Source organism: Ooceraea biroi, chromosome 11 (genome assembly GCF_003672135.1).
Source record: "Ooceraea biroi isolate clonal line C1 chromosome 11, Obir_v5.4, whole genome shotgun sequence".
Classification (NCBI taxonomy): domain Eukaryota; kingdom Metazoa; phylum Arthropoda; class Insecta; order Hymenoptera; family Formicidae; genus Ooceraea; species Ooceraea biroi.
Window position 1 is genome coordinate 3,186,777 of NC_039516.1, and position 24,523 is coordinate 3,211,299.

The 24,523-nt window shown below is 46.1% G+C and overlaps 1 protein-coding gene across 2 annotated transcripts in view; it reads left to right on the forward strand.

Moving 5' to 3' along the window:
• Nucleotides 1–24,523, forward strand: part of LOC105288188 (leucine-rich repeat-containing protein 24) — a 96,726-nt gene that overhangs the window by 49,711 nt on the left and 22,492 nt on the right. Inside the window, exon 2 of one of the 2 annotated variants that reach the window (XM_011354251.3) lies at nt 11,321–11,367. The exons of the other annotated variant lie outside the window; for it this stretch is intronic. The gene's annotated coding sequence lies outside the window, so the exon portion shown is untranslated. The remainder of the gene's footprint in view (nt 1–11,320; nt 11,368–24,523) is intronic. 2 annotated transcript variants of the gene reach the window in all.

Consider the following 24,523-nt stretch of genomic DNA (forward strand, 5'->3'; position numbering starts at 1 on the left):
CGCGGTCGCTTACGACATCGCTGGCATTTCGGTCGCGTTATTGCGTCCGCGTCGTTTCGTCTCATTAGAATCGCGGAACGAGCGACGACAGCCCGGCGCGGCTCACGGAGCGCATCGATCCATCATCAAAGCGCGCTGCAATTCCATCGAACAAAGTTGGACCGGATGGTAGCTCCGGCTTCGGAGTGCCGGCTCGCTCGGCCGCGTCCGCAGGGTCGTAAAGCCGGCGTGTGTATACACGGCTCGGCTCTATATGCCAACGTCATTTCCACGTGTGTAGCTACATCGGATTACGCCGCGGTAGTTCCGATGCGCTCGCAGTCAGGATTTATTGAACCCTCTCAACCCTACTACGCTCCTTATCGCCCACCCCTGTCGTCTGTCGGTTCGCTGGCAACTCGTCTTCCTTATCTCCGCCGTGCCTCTCGCGAGAGAGAGAGAGCGAGTGAGAGGGACTGCTAATTCTGTTTTACATATTTTTTCACTCATCGACATGAGACAGAAATCGCACATGCATCTTTTAGAGCTTTTTTCCTTTATTATTTATTTAAGAGTTTCTTTCGACGGCGAGGGAACTTACGACATGATCTCTTCCCTTTGCCTCGCATTTTACTCATAAATTCGGAAACACGGTTTATTGATCGCGCCCTTACATCGCCCGGCACTGCGCGTTCACACTTATCTACGTAAATTTTTTGTTGCATGCGCTTCTCAATATGTACATGTATTACCCTCGCTGCGCGCACCTGAAGGGATTTGCCCCCGAGGCATAATAAAATCCTCATCCCTCTCCTCTTCTTTCCTCCCGCACGTTTATGGTTTCTTTTTTATCATTTTTCTCTTTTTTGTTTTGTTATATATTTGCTTCTTCTTGCTGGGTGTTCCTGTTTGTCCGCTTGTTCTATCGATCTGTCGGTCTCTGTTCATTTTTTTCTGCTCTGTGCTCTACTCCAATCCGCTCTACATGTTTCTCTATATCTACTCCAGTCTCTCCTTCAATTCTCCATCTCTTTGTGCAGCCTGCATTCTCGTCCTACCTTTCCCTTTTCATGTTATCCATCTACTTCCTTGTCGACGAGCACAAGGAGCGAGAAAGTCGGTAATGTTGAGCGCATATCACGGGTTTCACGGGTCGACTGTCAAACTCCACTCAGGGCTTCCTCTTTTACCGTACGCGCGTTCATGACGCGCTGCATGGCGAGCCACAAGCCGTTTTGTTCTGCCATATTGTCGGAGGCTATCTCACCGATGCGTTTTGACGACCGCGGCCCGTCCGATGCACGAGCGAGCCGAGCGGTTCCGGTTCCCTCGGGTATCCGGCAGTTTCGTTCGACTCTCTCTCTCCCTGTCTCTCTCTCTCCTGCCTGTTTATCTTTCTCTCGCTCATCCTAGCCCGTTCATCCCGTCGTACATTTATCGCTCTCGTTGCCGTCGAGCGCAAACCCGACACTCGGACCGCGGCGACGTGAAATCGCGCAGGAATTTCATCCTACGCTTAATTTACCCTCGAAACGTGTCACAAGTAGCATGTAACGCGAGCTAGCGTCGATCGCGCGTGAACAACACTCGTGACTGGCCAGGCACTAAGACTTTCAGCGTTCGAATTTTGCATTATTTTTTATGCGAGCAAGATTACAAGTGCAAGTAAAGTGTTAAATCAAAAAGTTTATCGAAGGGTACTCATTCTCTTTCCCCATTAACATTAAGGCTAATTATTCGTCACGGAAAAGGGACATCGAATATGTCTCACGAGACGATCGATCATCCCTCTTTATCACCCCCTGGCCCCGCAACTTTTCAATTTATCAAGTCTTAATGTACAAGGGGATATTACAAAAGCGTCGTAAATTCCTCGGAAATTTTTCGTGTCGCGATAATTAATTACGTCTTTAAAACTCCTCGGGGTTTAATCCTCAAACAAATGATGCTGCCGTTTAATCGATTCGCGCGACTTTTCCCTCGAACTTCGCGTGCTGACCCGTAAAGTCCCAAGTAAATCACCCTCCGCGGTTTCACCCGGCGCGTTTCTCGTATCTTATTTTTATATCTCATTACGTTTTCCAAACTTGCCCACGAACTCGGGCGCACGGATTCGCCCGTACGAGCGGGATAGCGGAAAGAGTACCGTAATGTAGGAGGCTGCTCTCTTGACCCGAATCTCCCACGAAAAGATCGACTTGAAGGAATTTGGGGAATAAATTTCCGATCGGGAATAAATTCTATCGATCGCCAACTTCCATGGGTCACCGTGTACACACATACAAACACACATAGCGGGTCGGGTAAAAAACCGGGGGCTGCCATTACCGAGTGATTGATGGTGCGTTGGGGGTGGAGTTTCACGGCGAAAAAAAAGTGGCGGCCTCGGTCGAGCGGCACTCGGACCGGGCGAATGTACGCGACGAACGGCGACCTACCGTCAAAGTAAATATCCATTGTTGATCGTCGCTCAGAGATTGTTTTCTCAAACGTTACGTTGGTTCGGTGTACTTTTATCGAGCATGGCGAGCGAGCATCTGATCTGCATCTGATACGTTGCATCGCTGGCGCAAATCAATCGGCGCGCTTTTCATGGGGCGCGAATGATTGAATCGAGGGTTGATAAATTAGCGATGATGGGAACTCGCTGCTTGGTTGTCGCTCCTCCCTGCGAAAGTGGCGGAATATAAATTGATGAGAGTTTAATCGTTCTTCGACTCTCACGACAATGACGTTTCGCTCGTTTGGCGACGTGACGGAAGCGGGGGAACTTTTAAGTTATGACGATATCATCAGTCGAGGGGTACCGGGCCACGCGAACGAGAAGAACTCCAATATTTTTACGAGACACCCTGTATCGCGGGTGCACGAGGCATCGGTGCGTAAGGGTGTGCATCGAAATACCGATCGAAAAGGGATCGCCGCTATTAGTCGGCGAAGTTGAAAACTAGGTGGATGTTGATCTAGGTCGCATGGCCGAGTTTTACAGCGAGATTATTGCGGTGTGCACGCGCGTGGTGTGTGTGCGTATGCGTGTGTGTATATTTACACGCGCGTGCACGCGCGCGCACGGGAAATGCCTCTACTCACCGTTACGGCGCGCGGAGGTAATTGAATCCGGCGATGAATTGAATAACGCTGCAACCGAATGCTGCAAGTGGATCGGATCGCGCTATTGCAGCGACGTGTTGAAAATAAAAGAGTAGAACGAAGGGTCGATGTCTGACAGAGGGTATTGTGGAAAGTTGGCTAGTCATTTCGTAGCCCGTGCAGTTCTCTAAATAGATTTACTGTATTTGAAATATTCACTGCGCGTCAAAAGTTGAATATCGGAGCACACATCAGAGTAAAATATAAATGCTGTAGTAATAAAACTAGAAACAGAGTCCCTTTAATATCAATTTTCTGTCATTTTTCATGTCATATCCAGTCAGAATTACAATGGCGTTTTAACATTTCATTTTTAATAATAATCCGGACTTCGATATAGTCCGGCTGCACGTAATCGCATTACTTTTAAATCTGGACTGAAAATACTGGCGATTATGGATAGAATACAATATTTTAATAATTAATTTGCAAAAGCAAAACTTTCGCTAGAACCAGCAAATAATACATCGGAGGGTTTTTAGTTCCCGCGCCGAAAATCTTTCGTTTCCACGAAACGCGCGACGCTTTTCCAGATTAGTGAAAAAGCTTCCGCGCCTTTGATTAACACAGAGCTGTTCGCGATTTTATCCCGCAGCAGGATAACGTGCTCGCAGAACGAAATCACGTTCCGCGCGTCAGCGATTTTTCCGTCGCGCAGATTGACGCGATTTCCGCCCGAGGTGATTATCTCGTGATGCCCGGACGACGCACATAAGCGGAACGATTACGAGGCCGCGGCGATGAAAGTCACTTTTCCCCCGAAAAACTTTTTAAGCACAGGATGTATGGTAATGGGAAATATCACCGAAAAACTTCCGAGGAATTTGATGGCAGATAGTTTGAAAATCGTGCTATCTTTGAAATGCGACCGGCCGCTCTTTAATATAATTAACGAGACCCGATAACGAGAAGATTTGTATTTTTGCAGCCACATGAACGCTGCGCATCCGTTCTCGTTTACGTGCAACGTGCATGTTGAAGATCCGAGATAACTGAGCGCTGGTCAGAATTACTATTATTACTATAACGGATATCGCGGGTTATTTTATCAGCCGATATAAATAGAACGGTCGCGCGAAATCCGACATTTGCGACGCTCATAGTGGCGAAAATAGCTGATCCCACGATCGCCGATATTTTTCAACCTGGGTATTTATTCGGGGCTATCATGGAACGCACGTGCCTCACGTACCTATTATATCGCGATGTCGATCGAAAATGGCTCGCTTAAAGTGGTAGTTGAATTTAGGCGGATTCTATTGGGTGCGCGAGAAGCACGTATGCCGGATTATGGCGATTATCCGAATTTTAACCATCTAGATTTCATTGACATCGATTATTGGAATTGTCATCGTTGATGTTCGTGCGCTGATGAAGGAGCACCGAGCTTTATCGTCATTTTGAGCACGATCAGAAAATGTTTGACTAATTTCTGATCTAAAAACATATATGCATCAATAAACACAAAAAGCGGGATCTGAAAATCAGCCTAGAAGAAGGCCAGAATAAATTTTTCTGCTCGCTGACATTTTGGGACACCCGTTAGTTCCAGTTGCGATGCGCTAGAGAAGCGTCGGCGTGAATTTCGCCGATGCGTTTCTCTACCTGGAAAAGCAGCCTTTCGCCATTGTTGAGCGTACGTGACCACGTGCGCCGGCTTGCATTAAACTTAAATTAAATCGCGCGTCGAGAGAAAGGGAGACAGAGATACGAGAAGCGGCCGAGAACAGCGGGGGTGGAGGAATGGAGAGATGAAGGGCGAAACCTGCAAAGATATAGTGCACTCTCGGCGGGCTAGTGCATCGAAAGACTCGCCACATTTTCCCAAGCTTTGCTGTTGTCATTTGAGGCTCGCGGTAATGCAACGACACAACGTACCTGTAACGCATTTCATGACAAAAATATGGAATTACGCCAGCGGGAACGATATAGCGGGATTATTCGCGCGGGCTCATGAAATTGTGAAGCCAGCAGAGCACTAACCATAATCGTATTCGCCATCGTGTACAGCGGTTTTAAACATTCCTCGTGCCATTAAGTACGAAACGAAGGCTCTCTGCAGATTATCAGCAAGATGCGGCAATTAATTCTCTTAATATTCAATGATCCTGAAATGCACTCTTGTTAAATTTCTGATAATCACATTTCGCGTCAAGATCCTCAGCGAGATATTTAATTGGACGCTGCACGATCCAATGAATTAATTGTCCGGCTATGTCAAATCCGGATCTCTCTGGATTTTGCGATGATGAGCACATCTCACATTTAGCATATTTTTTTTGCATTTCTTTTCGGTGCATGAAAACCGTTCGTCGGTTCGTAAATAATTTTGCACTAGTGAAAAGCCCGTATTTCATTGATATTTCCGGTTCGCCGAATTATTAGTCCGATTCGAGGATGTTCAATGTCGAGTACTAGCGGAAATAAATTCCATCGCGCGTCCCAGCGTTACCCTCTTCTCATTTTATCTTTTTCGCTGGAGGCCGCCATCGAGCGCGCGAGGCGACGCTCGTGTGTGCGTTGATCTGTCGATACGAGAGACTCCCTTAAAAAAGGGAAATGGGGCCGAGGAACTTTTCGGTTACCCGTCTTTTTGCAAAAGCATAGCTCTAAAAAAGGGCCGTGTACTTTCGGCGTCCAACGGCATCGGCGAGGAGGGCGGTAAGCGGGGCAGCCGGCGAAATGACCGGTCGATCCATTTTCTTCGGTCGCGTCTGTTCGTTACGTCTTTTTCCACTCTTCCCTTTTCCACGGTCGCGGCTCGGAACAATGGCTCCGCGCTTTCTCCCGTTCTGCAGGGAAAATATTCCTCTCGCTCGCAAAAAAGCTCGCTCATCCGGGCTAGGATAAACAGCAGTGGGCACGGGTGCGATTATGGTAGAAGTATTGCGGGAAACTGCCTCAAGTAAATCCATTGGCTCCCGCTTCACAGTGTAGAGAGAGAGAGAGAGTGTACATCATACTTACGCCCGAGATCTGGTCATCATCGATGACGTACCGTTCCGCAAAATCTCCCGTCGACTGTTTCTAGAAATCTTTCTTTTTTTGTAGAACTTCTTATTTTTTCAGCAAGATTGATCGTCCCTTTCTTGAAAGGACCTCGCGGGCGGACGTGCTCTCGCCCTTCGGGGTCGTAATCGTGGCTCCTTGCGCCAGCCTGGAATCCTTTTTGCGGGTCTACCGCGCGGTGGAAAGCTTGGAAGGAAAGCTCGTAATTCTTCCGGCGACATCGCGAGACGTTTCATTAAGCTTTCCTGCCGGTCTTAATTTATTAACGAGCCGCCCGGTAAATAAATTATCCCTCCCTCCGTTCGCACATCCCTTTCGCGGGGCTGGCCGGGGTGGAAATTCGGCGGCTCGATTAATCGGTCGGCACGAACAATCGACGCGCTCGGACGTCACGACGCGTTATTCCACGTGTCAGGATTAATCAATCGCCGATTAATTACGGTAATTGACACGCAGAAGGGGCCGTTAATTCGTTGCCGTGATTATCGCGCGGACATTAACGCGACTATTATTTGGATAGAAAGACAAGCGATCATGCGACTTCCAACTTTTCGGCAGTTCAAAGTATGCCACGTAGTTGCACTTGTTTATTGTACTTTGCATGAGGCTACAGATATGCGGAAATATTGCTCATCCAGATCCAGATTGCGAGCCGCAATTATTTCTATGCTTCTCCATCTCGAGTTGCGTAATGTAAATGGTTCGTTGCTTGCGTCTCGCGTTCTGACGTTCCCGGAGGATTATTAATAGCTCATCCCTACCCTATCTGAGATAAACTTCCCTTCATTGTGACGTAAACGATAAATAGGAAGCTTCTAATTAACACTTTGTTCTGAATCTAATAATTATATGCGATACGGATCAATTATTTAAAGTATTGCGAAGAAGATCAATTTGATGTGTCCGATGAGAGTTGTTACATCGATGAATAATTCGTTCCTCATTATAATTAATTAATCAAATAAACATTTGGTTTCATCCTGTAAATGCTCTCTTCGCGAATGTTTAATAATTAACGCTTACCATCACATGTTTACTCTACGTTGACTATTTTATTACGCGGATTATATTTTTGCGTAAAATTGCTATGTTTATAATTATTACTCAACTTTGTCATACATTATAACGATATGTGTAATTTCCTTCTATAATTTTATGTAACCTTGTTGGCTTTATTTGATGTTTGCTTTCTACGCTTATTAACGCAGCGTAAAATGTCATGCTAATTTTATGGTCTAAAGTTGCAGAGAATACAAAAATCGTTGAGTGCAGCGCGCGCTTTAATTATTCTAATCGCTGACAACGCATTAATTAAACGAATTCGCGTTCGACACTGTTACATTAATCACAAAAGTGCGCGAATGTCTGAACGGCAAAGCTGCTTTCTTAACTGCGAACGCGCAAATAATCTTCGTTCGAGTGATTTCGTTACTGAGGAAAGTTCGAAAGAAAGTAACCGAGGAGGCTTTCTCACTATGCTGGGGAGCCTTTTTAATTAATTAATTAAGAGTTTATCTCCGCGCCAGCAGTTTATCGTTGTGATCTAATTAACAAACCCCAACTCGTTCGGTACTCTTCTGGGATTTATTTATCAGAAAATATAAATGTTGATCTTGCCGTAGATTATCCGTCCATAAATTAATAAAGGAGGCTCTGTCTTCTGGGTCGACGCGACGTAAAACGCGGAATAACGGGAGTATTAATTAATAGTTTATCTTGCTGCTGTTAAATAAGTTCGCAGTCGCTAAGCCAATTAACGACTAAAAGAAATAAACGCCGGTGCTGCCCGTATTTGCATTACAAATGTGGAAATAGTTACTGTTCTCTGTTGAAGAAGAAACTTTCGAAGAGGTTATCTGCATTTGCCAGCCGGAGTCACGTACTACTTTATTAATATTCGTGTAATGTTTACGTACATCTTGGTTCAATTACTGTAATCCAGTTTGCCGCAGCGAGTGCGACTGGGTACCACTGATGGCAATTTATCGTGACTCGCTCAGGAAGCGTTTCGTCAAAGTGCATTAGCGTGCTTTAATCTTTAATTATTTTAAGATTAAAAGGTACAGATCACCCTTGCGATACACTTTTAGCTTTTTCCCCATGGACCGTGGACGCGCAGCTCCGAAACTCGCCGGCTGATTCCGAGCTGCCGCGCCAAACGAGCGAATAATTAGTGAGATTAATTAGCGAAATACGGGATGGATTGGCAGTGGCTCGCGGTGGGATTACGACGTGGCGATTTAATCCGTTTCGACGGCACCGTGCTTCTCCAGCCTGTCGATGCGCGAAACAGCAAGCGGACAATTGGCCCTCGTGAAAAAGAGCCCGGCGCATGCTCTCGAGTCGTGGATTATGAACAATGCGGCGAACGAAGGAGCATCCCACTGAACAAAGGAACGGGAATCGCTCTCGATTTTTCCTCTCGATTCTCCCGAACGGAGTCGATGATCCTCCCCTCGTCGTTTCGGTCGTCGTAATTATTTTTTTCACTTCCCTACCATGCGCGCGCGCCAGCGCGCACTGCTTTCCCTTGCCCGCTGTATAAATGGACGTCGCGATTAAACGGGCGGACGGGAATTGTTCGGACTCATCGCAACCGAACAAAAGCCGTATCTCGTATTTTTATTTTTGCTCGATGCCCGGTTGTTATCAGGTGACGGCAGCAATGTGAAAGATAGACAGAGACAGAGAGACAAAGAGGGAGAGAGAAAGTCCGATGGGTTCAGTTTGGTGACGTTCTAGAATCGAGAGGTAATGAGGAGAATTCGTGAGGTTGAAGCTACACTCCGTGCTCCGTGGAATTCCGTTAACTCGTGGCCGTTCTCTCATGGCCGCGCACCCAATTTGGATCGCTTTCCTGAAATGAGAATATAGAAAAAGTCAAGAAACAAACGCGGTACTATTCGAGCGGATACGGATACGGAGTGTACGAGAGAGAGGAAGGAATTGGTTCATTAGGCACAAGGGAAGTAAGAAGTTTCATGACGCATGCATGAGTTATCTGCAGTCGCAGATGTTGATTTCACGAGCGTCTCTCGCGAATCCTCGCGACGGCCTCAATTCGCGAGAGGTCTTTAATTTTCGATGTTACATAATTGTGCAATTAGATCCGCACTTCTGTACGGTTCATCCTCGCATTTTCTGACCCCGTGCAAATCCTCGGCTGACTTCTGTCTCACCGGGACACCGTGATGGTGCTCTCGAGCATTCAGATTTAGGAGGGAAATGTAGGTCGGCGTAAAAAATGTAACTCGATTCAGATGATCCTTTCATCCTGGTGCGATTCCTCGCGCGTAAAGTCGTCCATAAAGTCACCTATTTACTATGGCTCAATCCCCTCGGCGACGAACTGTATTAATCATTAAAACCGACAGTCGCACAGATACGAAGCTTTTAGCGATGAATGGCGTCGAGTCGGCCTTAAATCTCAAATCGCTCGTAAGTATCGCCATCGTCAGAAACTTGCAGACTGCGCGAGGCTTTTAACCACCTACATTCACCTCTCCGGTTGAATGCCGGACCACCCCCGAGAGTCTCCCGTCTTCTCTCGCTTCCATCCTGGATCCCAGCCCTTTCTTCGCCCTTTCGCGTTCGCGAGATCGGCGACCGGGCCGGACTTGAAGTGCGCGTGACCTCGATATCTCGCTCCTTTCCTTTGTCGGCTTGCTGTTTCCGGCCGACTCACCGAAAGGACTAAATTACGACGAGGAAACCGCGGAAATCTAGGTCTCCATCTTCTCTCAGCAAGAGTCATGGGCGAACGATCATTAGCTTCGTTGCGCTGCGAGTCTTTCATGTGGAACTCGTACCAGCGTGCTATTGAGGATTGTCGGTCCGTGTGTGCGTATAGATGGATATATTTCCATGACCCAAACTTAACACAGTTTCGGGTTACTCGTGCACGGCTGACGCGGAAGGATGAAAGGTATTGTGTTCACTTGCGCTATTTTCGATCAAATCGGCAATCGAGAAGAGAGAAGCGAATGAAAAAACGTACTACATTGTGACCCAGGATTTATGGAACAATTCGCTTTTTCATCGTTAGATATAAAAATCATACGATCCCTTCTTCTTGGAACCTTTACAATTTCTTACAATTTCCCCCGCAGCTCGGTACTCACGTAAATTAATAACTTTCAGTTCTCGAGCCTGAACTCACGAGGACCATCATCCTTCAGCTCAGAAAAATTCGAGCTTAAAACTTTAAAACAGTCGGACGTAGACGAGTGCTCTCCGGCGGTCTCACTTGCTCGAATCGTTTAAAATAAATGAGCGCATTGAGGGTAGGGCGGTAGGACGTGCAGAGCAGAATGGAATGATTGGTTACCTGTAGCGTGCGCTGTGACTGCGATATTCCGCTCGGCACACCGCGAAAATTCAGGTCCCGACAGGAGTCACAAGTATTACAGTTTATAAGCCCCGTTCCAGTGTGTCTCCCTAGTTAGCGCAAAGCTTGGCGGAAGTTTGCGACAACTCGCTTAAACGGCGCCCTCGTAACTAATTCTTTCGGTATCGGCTTATAGGTATTCCTTCTGTTCCTCGCCTCGTGACAGGGATCGCTTATTTCCGCCAAGTTACGCGATACGCCTCCCACAAAGGATTAATGCCAGGATAACCGCGCGGGGATCCTTTCGCAGGATATCCCGTTATTGTCGTAGCATTACTGCATGGTTTCTCGTAAAGGAGCGAAGGGTAGCAAAGGAGTATGAGAGCTCGCTGTGCAGCGTCGATCCTCGGCAAATATTATGTCAACGTAAAATTGTGTTATTCTAGGGGTAAGTTTAGCAGGTTTGCCACACCAGCAAGCATTCGTCTAGTTTTGCCTCATCTTGTCAGCGTAATGATGCGTGATCGAATGTGTTAATAGATAATAATTGCACCGTAGGCAATAGTGCGTATGAATGCGAGGATACTTCATGATGATATAATACAATCACTGATTTGCTTTCCGCGAACATTTGCAGTTGAAACAGCATAATGAATTATTAAAATGGAAAGATATGCTCTTCAAGTATTACAAAAAGAATTTGATTGTTACATAAATACATCAATTTGGCTGCGCTGATCGATCGTATATGTGATTTTTTGCGAATTTTTGGCGATACGTACATCGTAATAATAATTTGAAGATAGGTCGTATGATCCAAATTTACTCTTCATTGTTCTCTCTTCATTGTCACAGGTCCTTGGTGGGCGAGTTTGGAGATAAGAACCCAGCCATCCTTGTAGGTGAGTTTCTCGCCCTTGTTTCGACTCCTTTCAAGTCAAAATCCAAATTTCTAGTTGTCTCTCTTGCTCTTTCTTTCTCTTATTGCGTGAGCTAGATATCTCGGTGAAGTAGCAAGACTTTGCCGTGTTGAAACTCGAAATTGCTATTGTTCTTTGGTCTCCAGCAACTCTCAGCACACCGATTACTATAATTAATTATCGCTACGGCGAAAATTTCGCGTCGCGTCGACAATTCGCGTAAGCGCGTGCATTCAACGCGCAGTACGAGAAATCGCATGAACGCACAAATCGCATTACCCGATTTGCTCGCTCGCGAAAAGCTGCGAGAAACGGCAAAAAGCTCGCGAGTTAAGCTTGCGAGATGCGGAGACGTTAGCGCACTTTGTTTGCTGATGTTGTTTGATACGCAGGCGACAATGTAACTCGCGAAATCGTCATGTAAATATAACGCAACGAACTTTATCCTACTGTGATTTTAAATCTGAAATTTGTAAAATTCTTCACTGTTGGTAATGCCAATAATGATAATAATTATGAATGAGCTTCTGGCATCCGCTGTGTAATAAATTAAAAATATACATGTCGGCACAGGAATTACATCTCATTTTAAATTTTCACGAACGTACACATACTCGATATTATCGAAGCGCGACGCGCAAAACACCCCGCAATCAACGATTGTTCATTCGATCAGAAAATTGGATAAGAAAGAGTAAAGTCACTAGAGCGCATGGCTCTTAACAGACTCTTTTTGCTGGACCATCTGATATGGGATGGTTGCGGCGCGCCACTTTTTGTCTATTAAGAACATTGTCGGATTAAATACGACGATGCCGGCACATTTCGTCTATGTCGGAGATGAGTGTCATCACCACGAAAATTAACGAAGTTTGATCGGAACCCAGAACCGATCGCGCACTTAAGTCACCCTCCCCTTCTCCGTGATTGACGAACAATTTAATGATCCGCGTGGAATCAAAGGCAATTTATGCCCGCCATCCCTCAGCTCTCCGCTTTCAAACAGTTCCGTTGGAAGTTTCGAGCGTTTGCGCGTCGAATTTAATCCACGCGCGATTAATTTTTGCCGATAATTCACTGCACGAATGTCTGGAATTGGCAGATGTAAATTATTAACAACACTCGAATGTTTCGATATACCGCGCTTTTTCGACAATTTGTTATCGAAATTTGTGAATATTGTCGCGCTTAATTTATTCTGCAAACAGTCTTCCGCAATGAAAATGCGGAGGAAGAGAAAGAGAAACACAGATATAGATACTAACTGCTAGCAATCCGGACAATTTAATGCGACAAAATAATTGAGCGATACAGTATCTACCTGAAACGCGCATGAAGACTGCTGATTTTCGTTAAATCAACACTATTTTAATAGATTATGTCCGTCGACTTTTGGTTCTATCTAAAGTGTGGAGTGTGGTCGAGCGCAGGAATCCCGTATATCTGTGCATAATCCCCGAGTTACAAATTCTATTAAGCGGAAGAGAATGGAGGAGAGACTGAAAGATTAAAATTACTGAGTATCTTATTAAAAGGAGAAATTGCGCTATCGCGTGCTTCCTTCGATCAAATAACGTGGCCCCCCAGGCTGACGAAAAATATTTCCTGGTCCGATCATATAGCCCCCTAATTGACTATCTTCTTGATGAATATCTTAAGATAAATTCTCATAGATATTCATCCGCCGTGCACTTTGATGAGGCGGTTTAACGAGGGATTTAACGTTTCTCCGTTTCCTGAATATTTAAAGGAAACGGCGATTTCTCTCGGTTCCGGGTAGAATACCTTGATTTAATTACAGTATGCGGTATACGTAATCACGATCGCGTCACCGAGCGCGATCGGTGTACAGATGCACGCAGTTTTTGCGTTTCGCTCCGCGAATTTAACTCGCGCGTTCCCCTTTTTGTCCCGCTCGCCGGAGAATCAGCGGCCCTTAATTGCGAGCGATCGTGCGACGATTAAACTTCGCTAATTGTCGCGCCGATGACCCCGGACTCCGATAAGCACCGTGCCATTCTACACGAGCCTGCATTGGCCTGGATGCGATCCCATCTCATGGTTCACTAGCCATGGATAGGTAGAACGCGTACTTCTTTGATCGATGCCTCGGTGTATCCTCGAACAGGCTTCGAATAGACACATAATCTAAACTTCTCCTCTCAGAAAATCATCTTGCTCAAAGTCTGTCGCACGGGATACTCTGAGTCTGTAAAGTTTATTGCTTTCCCTCATGAAATTCTGTGCTACTCGACAGTGAAGCGTAACGGTATAGGGAGACGAAAGAAACGACCAAACCAAAGGTACCGAGAGGAGATGGAAACTGAAGATGGGGCACGAGCGTCATGAACGAGAGATAGCGTTATCAGAATTGCCTTCGGGAACTCCACTAATTTTAACTAACAGTGGAAATATCGCGAAACTTTTGAGCGGCGAGCCCTCGCCAAACAATTTATCTCTCTATCTCCATGAGAGATAAATAGAGAGAGTGAACGAGAGAAGTAGAGAGAATTAGAAGAGTGAGGAGAAAGAGAGACAGGAAGAGCGAGAGGGAAGACCTATAGGGTGCGAAAACTTATATGAACTTAGCACATCACTTTTAACATTATAATATTTTTCACTTTTGAATATACGTAACGGAAAATGCATTTCGTTTGTAGTTAGTTTTAGTAAAAATAATTTCGTGTATTCACAAATCCTCTAAATATTAAAAGTGAAGTGCGAAAATCTACGTGAATTTGTGTTACTTATTCCCAATAATATCTAAATCTCGGAAAACTTATTCATCCCGATTAAGTAAGTCACTAAACGAATATACACGGTGTCCCGGGTTTTAACCGACAAACTGCGGGAGCACATTCTACTAGTGGAAATAAGAAAAAATTCTTATATCGAGTTTGCTTAGAAATGCTTTATTACAAAGTTATAAACCAATATTGAAAAGAAATATGAGATAAGTAACAACGGATTTTTTCACAAAAATAAAAATTATCTACGCAATGATTTAGTGACGCATTTCAAAATGTTGTCCTTGCACATCGATACAAGCTAGACATCGACGTAGTACAGAATTTGTTACAGTACGACATTCCTGAAAATTTTGTTGCATCTCAGTAACTGAATTAGTAATTCGTTGCTTTAAATCTATCTGGTACTCTCCTGTTAGGAAATCTACGTTGATACTCTCGTACGGCAGCTCGTGCATTTCCGTCACAGAATCCGTACACGAAATGAATATCAGCGTATTCCTCATTTAAAAACACTTTTGGCATTCTGATAGTAATTGCTAGTTCACACGACGATTGAAATCTAACAGCTACTGTTGTGAAAGTAACAATCATACTGAATCGTTTCAACATAGTGAACATGAATACATGTGAATACACGTAACATAAACATCTTCGACCTTCCAAATTCTACACTATGTTCCGTTGTTACTTATCTCATATTTCTTTTCAATATTGGTTTATAACTTTGTAATAAAGCATTTCTAAGCAAACTCGATATAAGAATTTTTTCTTTTTCCACTAGTAGAATATGCTCCCGCAATTTGTCGGTTAAGACCCGGGACACCCTGTATATATAGTTAACAAGTTATTAATTATTAAAAATCGCTGTATTAGTCCGGCCTACCGCCGAATGCAAGTGCGCGGCGAGATGCGACCGCCTAGCGATCGAGTGCCTAGCGATCGCAGTGGCAATGGCTAGGCATGCCATTTGTAATAAACAACTTCTCGCGCCTAGCAACTTTGATCGCATTGAAAGCATTTCTAAGCAAACTCGATATAAGAATTTTTTCTTATTTCCACTAGTAGAATATGCTCCCGCAGTTTGTCGGTTAAAGCCCGGGACACCCTGTATATCATTGTTGCTCCATGATATGGCCCCCGTAATGGTCCGTGTCGCGTGAGGCTAAGCTTTGAACACCATAATTACCAGCTTGAATTTCCCGCGAGAGGCGATAAAGGGCCCGTCGGACTTTTTATACCCGCGTATGCAAATCTCGACGTTACGGGCACGCTGTAACACTGCGGGTTAACGTTTACCACTTCACCTCCACCGTTCTCCTCGTTGTCCTCCGGCTCGAGTGCATATCGTTGATATAAACGGCCAGTAGATACGACCCTGACGGGTCCGCCCGGTTGCATTAACTGCGCGCCATAAGAAGGTCGCTATTGAGTTTTGCGGCAGTTTATCGCGACCGTAACTGGAGTGGCTTTATGCTTCACTGATAAACCCGTGGGACGTTGGTCGTTCGTCATCTCGTCTCTTCGTTATCGTAGCGCTAACGGCAGAATGGACAAACGGAGACGCACCTCTTCCTCCGACAAGTCCTCGCGACAAATCGTGAGCGCGACAATCGTGGGTAATAACGAGGAATAACGGAGAAATTACCGAGATAACGGGACGCGGTTGAATCACATCGTAAGGATCGACAATCGTAAAATATAATTTCGAACGTAAGCTCGTGAGCTCTAGGCAGCCCGCAGTTTCTGAATCTTGAACTGTCGTCGAATCTGATGGAAGACGTGAAACACACCAGCGCAACGTGACGTTAAAAGCTCAGTCGTTTATACTGCAATGCACTATGTAATAAAAATAATTAAAGACTACAATGCATTTTTTGTTTTGATGGCTAGCTCCCCTTCTCTCTCTCTCTCTCTCTCTCTATTTATCTATCTCTCTCGCGGGATGCATTCAGCTTTCCGTCCGTTTAGCATGACGTTAAACGAGCTACTCTTTTTTCACGTTGGCGGTTAAAGTTGTTAGTAGCAGTTTAAATTCGCGATTTAATTGAAACCTCGCACGGAATTCCACGTGCCGGCGTATCTAAGCGTGAGTGATGCTCGTCGTTGAACTTTTTTAATTTGAGTAAAATGTTTACGGAATTGTTTGCGAGCGTTACTCAGCTTCCTCTCCCGTTTTCTCTTTTTTTAAAATTCTTTTTGCAGGAGAAAGGGAGGTATCGGATAGTGAACGCGATTTCGCTTTTTTACGACAATAAACACGCACCACGTACCACGATCGGGAGTACAGAAATTTTTTGTTTCCGAACGAGCTACAAATAGCGTTCGCGCGTGGCCGCTAAACCGACGGGGAAGCCATCAGATGCGTTGGCTTTCTCCGCATTTTAGCGGAAACCGGGATCTATATTAAATCCTACCAGCGACCTGTGTTGATTTTAGTATGGCGCGGCCGGCGGTCGCTCGGTTTGCCGTAGGAATTGTCCGTGCCGACAGAAAAAAGGCCAATCCGCTTGATTGCGGCATCGAAAATGTCCGTTCGCGGTGGCCCGTCTCGCAGAAATTCGATCGACAGGCGACGGGTGACGAGATATTACAGAAGTTTTATTACATTGTTGATATCTGTCCTGGTGTTACACGCTCTGATTGCGGATTAATTCGGTCGTGCGAAAAACCAGAATGTCTGTACACTTGTTCATTGAAAAAATACTCTTTTATTGAAACAATGACAAACGTACAAATATGTAGCGATCATGCAACGTTAACGTCGTGTGCGTTTGTTCATGCGATACAATTTACGTTTGTGTGTGCGTACGTACGTACGGCATTGAATTCCATTAATGAATGATTGAATAAATGCTAGATAAAATATCAATTCGTCGGAACGATCTTTCCCTTGATGCCTTCTAAAGGTCTCGATGGAGCACAGCAGGCATGCTCGAGTGCACACGAATGCACGAGCGGATGCACGCGGCGCGTTCGCTATTAGGAGGCTCGCCTCGCTTCGCGTGCGATCTCCTGATCGTGATCAATTCCTCTCGAGACTTGAGTCGAGTTGTTAATCATCATTTCCGACGACCTTCCTCGTTCGAAACGAGCAATGAGGAAAACAGTTTGTATATTATATGTGTGTGTATATATATATATATATACACACACACACACACACACGCAAGACCTTATCCCTTTCTCCACCCCCGTGCCTGCAAGTGCAGTTCGCGTTTGTTGCGGTCACCCCGCGCGCTCAGATGTGACTATCGATTTGCCTCCGACCGAAGAAAAATGAATACTATCGCGTTCGTCTCCGGAGATTGACTCCAGATTACAAGTATGTTCTCTCCACCTTCCCACCCTCTTTTTTTCTGCATCCTCCCCCGTTCTCTCTCATCTTCCTTTCTTTTCCTGCTTGCATCTCGAGGGAACGCGAGTTATAATTAGTCGTCTTGAATTTTATACGTGACGATTGCATGCAACGATCGTATCAACAACTGCAGCATCAAGGTTCTCTCGCGTTTGTTTATCTCTCTCGATGTCGGATAACCAGAAGAATGTTTGTAATGTCGTTAATACGAGCCTTTATTGCATTGTGAACGGGCTGATTGTAAACGGGGCGCGTACTGGCTCGCCGCTGGTATCGCGGTCATCAGTTCCCCACCGGAAGTTCCGTGCACGCGCGAGGCGGAATATAAGGGTAGTTAGAAATTCTTTAATAACAAGAGGAGCAGGAGGACGTTCCTCGGGGGAAGAAAACTTAATTAAGTGCTAGTGGCGGGCTGGGAACTTTTTTGCGGCCGTGTAATAAAAGATTATGCTAACATAAGGTATACAGGACTAACGAACGGCGAGTTTCCCGTCGACTCTCGAGTTCGCGCGCGCCCACCGCCGCCGCTTAGCGAGGGTGAATTAAATTACGTTGCCCGGCGTGTATTTTTTCTCGGGACGCGGATTGAAACGCTCGTCTATATTTCGCGGCCAGCACCAGCTGAGCGGTTTCGCTCGATGGGGTTGCTCTTTTTTCGAGGTGTAATTTACGCAGCGCGCGACGGATTTACATCCGCGCGCGATTCTTTCACGAGGCCGCATTTGATTATCTATCACGGTGTCCATTCTGCAAGCAGCTTTATTCGCACCGTTTCAAAATTCATATGTACTGCGTGCACAAGATGGGAGGTCATTGTAAGGGAACAGAGAAAATGTACATTATTGATCGCCGAACCATGGAGTTAATTTCATGAATGAATAATACCACATTAATATAGGTTGATAGTAACAGCCGTGATAGCATCAAACCGTTTGTATCGAATTGACTGGAGCTTCGCTGGATCAAATTACAGCATTAAGAAGACCAGGACATCCGTTGTGATAGCGCTGGGGATTATTGTTATTCCATCGGGCGTCGCATTATTATGCGGCAGGTCCGTTCTCTCTCGTCGCGTCGCGCAATGTTAGGTAATCCACGGTGCCCGCGGACGCGGGATCGCGATTCGCCATGCAGCTCGAAATTATGCGCGCTATCATTTCTGCGCGGTGAATTAATGTAAACAGTCGCGATATAATGCCCGAACGGCGGCCGAATGGCATCAATTATGTCGGCGCGCGTGTAAATAAGTGCCGTGCGAGCGCCACGAAAATTATTATAACATATCCACGCGACAAGCGCGTTTAATTGCGAGCCGCGTTTGTCGCGTTCGTCAACTATTATTAATCGCGGACCCCGACTAACGTTAATCATCTATAGCGAATAGCCGACCTGTACCGAAACGTTGGCGCTTCGATCGTTTGACCTGATTACGCTATGAACGATGCATTCTGAGTTAATTCAATCTTTCGGACACGACGCTCCGCAAGCGCGCGGCGGCGAGCGAGCGATTTCGGCGTGTAATCGGAACATTGAATGCACCCTGACGTTACGCAGTTTCCCACGACTCCTCTTTTTTTCATGTAGGTTTTGTTACAGCCTTCGTGAATCCTCGTTATCCCGAATTTCCGCAACGCGATACGTCGGAAACATTTGCGACGCGCCTCTAACCATCACGTTGTGTCGTTCGCGCTGCAATTGCGCGGGGTTCGCTGCATATCGCGTCGCCCATCGAGATTAATAATGCAAGCAGCTCCGGCAAGGAGGGAGGGTGCCGCGAGTTTCCCCATTTTCCAGGGAAACTCGAAGTGTCCCACGCTTTAGCATGCACCTCGCGGACGCGCTCGCGGTCGCGCGAACGCTAAACTGCATACGTGGGGATGCTTCTCCAGCGCGCGAGGTCGAAAGTTTTCCCGACCTCTCGGATAGGGTAAGTTTCCCGCGCGCGGGGCGGGCAATGCACGCGGCCGATGCGGCGCATTAACGACTTGATTATCCGCGAACTGCGTTACGTTCCCGTCGTCGCATCGTCGAGCGTTCGCGGATAACGCGCGATCCAAACTCTTTGAATAAACCATGAGGTAACGACTAGAACGCGCGTGCAAACCATTATGGCGTACTCCGATACTATCGATACGCGTCGTTGAAGGGGTAGTTACGCCATCGGTACCGCGGCGATTATCTTCGAGTGTTTTAACAGCGGGATAACGAGAAGATTCTCCGATCGCATCGAGTTTTACAAAGTATTCGCGGGTGTTCGTCAGCCTCTTGATCGATGGTCCTTCAATCAGACGATTAGATCGCTCCTCGTTACATCGAGCACGGCCGGCATATTTCAGAATGATGGATCCTGTGAAAATGGTAGTCGGGCCAGCCCTTTTTCGTTACAGCGGCGAAAGAGATTGATTCGGTTACGTGCTATTCGATCGGCGCGTCGTGTGATAAAGTCGTGACTATTCGAGTGCCGTTTCGATTGGCAACTTGACGCTGACAATGGCATAACCGCCACGTTCGTTCCGCGCTGGACGAGAATCGCTCGCGATCGTCGCTATTGAGTCCTCGAGCGAATCTATAGCTGTTCTCTGTAAGATTGCCGCGCGAGTAATCGGAGCACGATGAAATAGAATGGAAAGCCATAATACGATAAAGAGAAAAAAAAAGTGAAAATCGCGTAAAAATCGATCTCGATATATCACCCCTCGAAACGTAAAAGCGCATTGACGTCGTATAATTTTCTCGGCGGCTGACACTTCCGATTAACATCAATATCAGCGACGATCTGGATCCTGAAAAGACGAGTCTGTCGCTGCCAGGAACACGCGGCGATTCGGGTCGTCCCGGCAAAGCTGGCTCCCGGGCCACTTGACTGACAATGCGCCATCGCGCGCATTGTGCCCGGACAAAGGATTTTTCACCATCTTGCAATTTTAGGTCGGTGGGTCGCCGGGACACTTCCACTGTCGGTGGGTCGCGCGTATGAACCTCTCTCTCTTTCTCTCTCTCTCTAGCAAGGAGAATTACGTTCAATCGAAGTGCAGTGTGCGGCGGAAGCTGCAAGTTTTACCCGAGGTACGATCCCAGTAAATATCAGTGCGAGTACACATCGACTTGAATACATTTTTAACCATTTAGCTCTCTGCAATCGGGTTTCGAAAACAATGGTGGGAAAGGCAATAGAAATATAATAGTAGGATTTCATCGAGCGGCGGACGAGAGGGTGGTCGCGAAGGGAGCCCGGATGGGTGTCTATTATCTTTATGCAAACAATAGGCAATAGGCGTCCAGCCGGCTAGAACAACCCTCTTGTTAACTGCGCTACTCTCTGCGGAAAAGGCCTGACGCGAGCGGCAGGCGTTGTTTGTTGCGTCGTCGACGGGAGAATTCTAAGCAGAGATGTGTCTATTATTTATTCCCATCCTTGGATCGGTTACGTAATGTTCCATTAATTCTGAGCGCGGCATCGAGCATAGCATCGATCGTTACGATTTATCCGTCATGCCTGGGCTTTTTAGCGCGCCACATGAGTATCTCATTAGTCTTTTGCGCGTGACAGAACGGTGCGACTCGCTTCCATTAATACGCCACGGAATTATTAGGATCCAGCCCGAAATTTCGCCCGCAGGGAGAGGATATTTCAGATCCTCGCGGGACGAGCGAACTCCATAACATTCGTGATATCAAAACTCAAAATCCCATCTTTCATCGGACTTGCCACACGGAAATGGTAGACTTCGCTTACAATCGCAGCTGTCGGACTGTCGCGGCCTGGCTCGCTCGCGCGCGTGTCGCTCGCGATTTGCCAGGACTAATTGCGAGTGAGAGATCCTTGTACATCTGTCACAAAATGTATCCAACACGGGCATTACAAAGTCGGACAGGTGTCGTTACTCACTGCGGCAAAACCAACGGAAACGCCCGACGAGAGAAAAGGACGAGAGCCCGACCGGCAGAAGGATGGCGAAAAAGAATAGAATAGGAGAACTCCCATTTATTTCGGTCACGGAGGACGCGTGTGAGCACGCGTGCGCGTCCCGCGCTGGTGATCCTTTTTCGCGGGATGCTGTAACCGTCGTTCCTCCTGGAACATCGGGAATCGGGTCGGACTGGCAAAAATTCTAGGGAACAAAGGGGTTGTCGATAGTCTGGTCGTGCGGTTGTACCACTGCTCTTACACGGGACGCAATTCTTTCTTACATTACGTATTGTTACGCGAAAGTCTTGCTTCTGAAAGTCTCGTTTCTGATCACAGTCTATACTAATTTCCTGGTAGGTTTTGAGTATAATTTAAATTGTTATTAATTATAAATTATCCAGAAAATCTTGTATAAAATTCTTACTCACAGTTCGCAGGAATATCATGGAGAATGGTAATAATTTATTGTTAAGCAACTCTTATTACGCATTCGTGAAATTTTACGTTCATTTACCAGATCGCATAATAGCTACGATATTCGATTAACATTTAATCTGTTTTGCGAGTTCCTGTAGTACAATATTAATCATTCTATTAATTAGCATGAAATTCCCTTTATCGAAAAATTACATGAAATTTAGAAATTTATTACTTATTATACATACGCGAAAGTGCTTTTTCCAGGTCGCTGTGCGATAGTATAACTCGATTAACGAATTATAAGCTCAAATATATATTAAACTCTTATGTTTATTTTTCTCAAATAAAATTTTTCTCTCACGCAGATGTTATAAATATTATAAATATTATAAATCGCGATCGGTCGGTAGAAATTCACGTATTACCATATTCGCGTATAAATCTCTAACGAGACTTGTGACTACATAGATATATTTGAATGTAGGTATATTTTTAGTTGTCGATAGGATTGTACCGCGATTGTGTAATCGCTGAATTGTACCGTTCCTCGATTCGTTCCATTCCATCCCGATGTCCGTATGTTGCACTACCTCACCCCGATGCTGCACTCACCACCGCGGACGTGTGACACAGAACGCGCGGTTCTTCAGGACACCGCGTGCACTCGCGGGTCTATATCGAGTTTCCACGGCGCGGAATTTTTCCAAGTATAATGCCGTAAAAATACAGCGGCAAGCGACGTTGACAAAGTCATGAATAATGCAGCGGATCTCGCGCAGGAGGGGGAAAAATGAGTAACAGACAGCAGCGGCGGGAAAGTTCCTCCACTTTCTTCGGGGGTCTACCCTCGTTGCATTCTCCCTTGCGTCCTTTTTTGTCACTCCGCTCTCTCCGTCCTTATTCGTGTCTTTTTTCTTCTCCTTTCATCCTACGGTTCTCCAGCAGCAGCCTTCTCTCTGCAGCGGACAGAGTTGTCCGCGCGCTGGTTCCACCCTTTTCTCACCCTCGTCCCTTGCCTCACCTCGCCGCGCGAGACAGGAAAACGGAGGAGAAAGGGAGACAGGACGTCGGGTCTGAGAAGCGCCATGGAAAAAGGGACGTAAAAGTATGTCCGAAGGTGAAGTGCGGTTCTTCCACTGTTTGTAGTACTTTCTTCAAGAATAAGCGGGCCGGAAAACGAAACCGCGGCGACGAAGACGAAGGTGAGGAGGAGCCGTTAATACGGTTATCGGCGAGTCTGCAGGCAATTCGTCTCTGCTCGGACGAGTCGGCGACGAGGACGAGAACGAGGACGACGTAGGCGACGACGACGACGACAGGAACGACAACGACGAAGACGAAGGCGACGCGGTTTCGCATTTCGCGATGCCTTCTCGTGTTTCACCACGCCGGACATTTTTCAAGAGACGCCGTTGTTGTTTTTATCTTATTACGGTGACGATGTGCGCGATGCGATCGAATGGGATTGGAAAGTGGCGCGTCGATAGGATTAACGTGAAAAATATCTATCTGCAGGTATAACGATTGGACGCCGGACGGATTATTGTGATTTCAATCAAGAAAGTCAATCAGAAAAATCCGGACTTGGTCGCTTTCAATTGTACGCGTGCACATGTGATTCGGAGATTACTTGATAATCCCTTCGCGTCTCGAGCAAACGGTCAGAAAGATAATGCTGCAACACCTTGTACGATACATCATTACGTTATTATTCCGTTATTGCTACTATAATGCATTTGCTATTTCTTATTCCCGTCGTTGCTGTTTTCTCACGTCGTGCACGACGTTTCTGTAAATATTCGAGAACGTGATTTCCTCTCACGCTTTCGTGCAACGAGCGCACGCTTGTAGTTGCAGCGAATCGGCGATGCGAACTGCGTCTTTGAGAATTTCTGCAATATCTGGCAACGTTTGCCGTTTCGATTGTGTTCCGCACTCGTGATTGTGTCTCTCCCATCTGGCGGTACCTCAATCATCTCGCTTCACCCTCTCTTGATACAGAAAACAAAAAACTTATTTTAATAAGCGCGCTTTTGAACGTTACCATTAATGATACATTACCGTCACAAATTATTAACTCCAAAGCATCGGTGCTTCAATATTCCTTTCAGAAGAACACTGTTGGAAGAACAGTGACTCACATATTTTCACATACGATACGCGCGACAATAAAATCGATGCTTATTATTCATGCATGAGTACGCTATGGCCAAACAAATTTAATTAAACGCTAATTAAACCCGATTGCGCTTATCACGATGATAGCAAACTCGACCGATAAAATAACACATAACAATGGGGGCAAAAAGGTGCTCGTTGACTCGCGGTTCTCGCAATTCGATTTCCGTTTAATTACGGAAGCGTCGATCTCTCTCCGAAAGTCGGGACGCGCCCGCTTATCAAACTTTATCGTCGCTCTCCGGTTTTCATCTCGACGGCGAGATCTCGCGATCGATCCTCGTTTTGTTGGCGGAACAAATACGCCGGCGCGGCGTCGGAGTTCGCCGGAAGTTTCGACGTGGAAATTGTAGGTGGGTCTCCCTGACGGGAGAAGGAAGTTTGCGAGTGGGGGAGGTAGACGAGAAAATCGCATTAAGTTGCTAATTTTTAAATCACGCTATGTTTTTAACGAGCGTTTCTGCGCGCCGAGACGCTGACATAAATTGGTTACACGGGCATTTTACGAGCGACAAAGACGAGAGC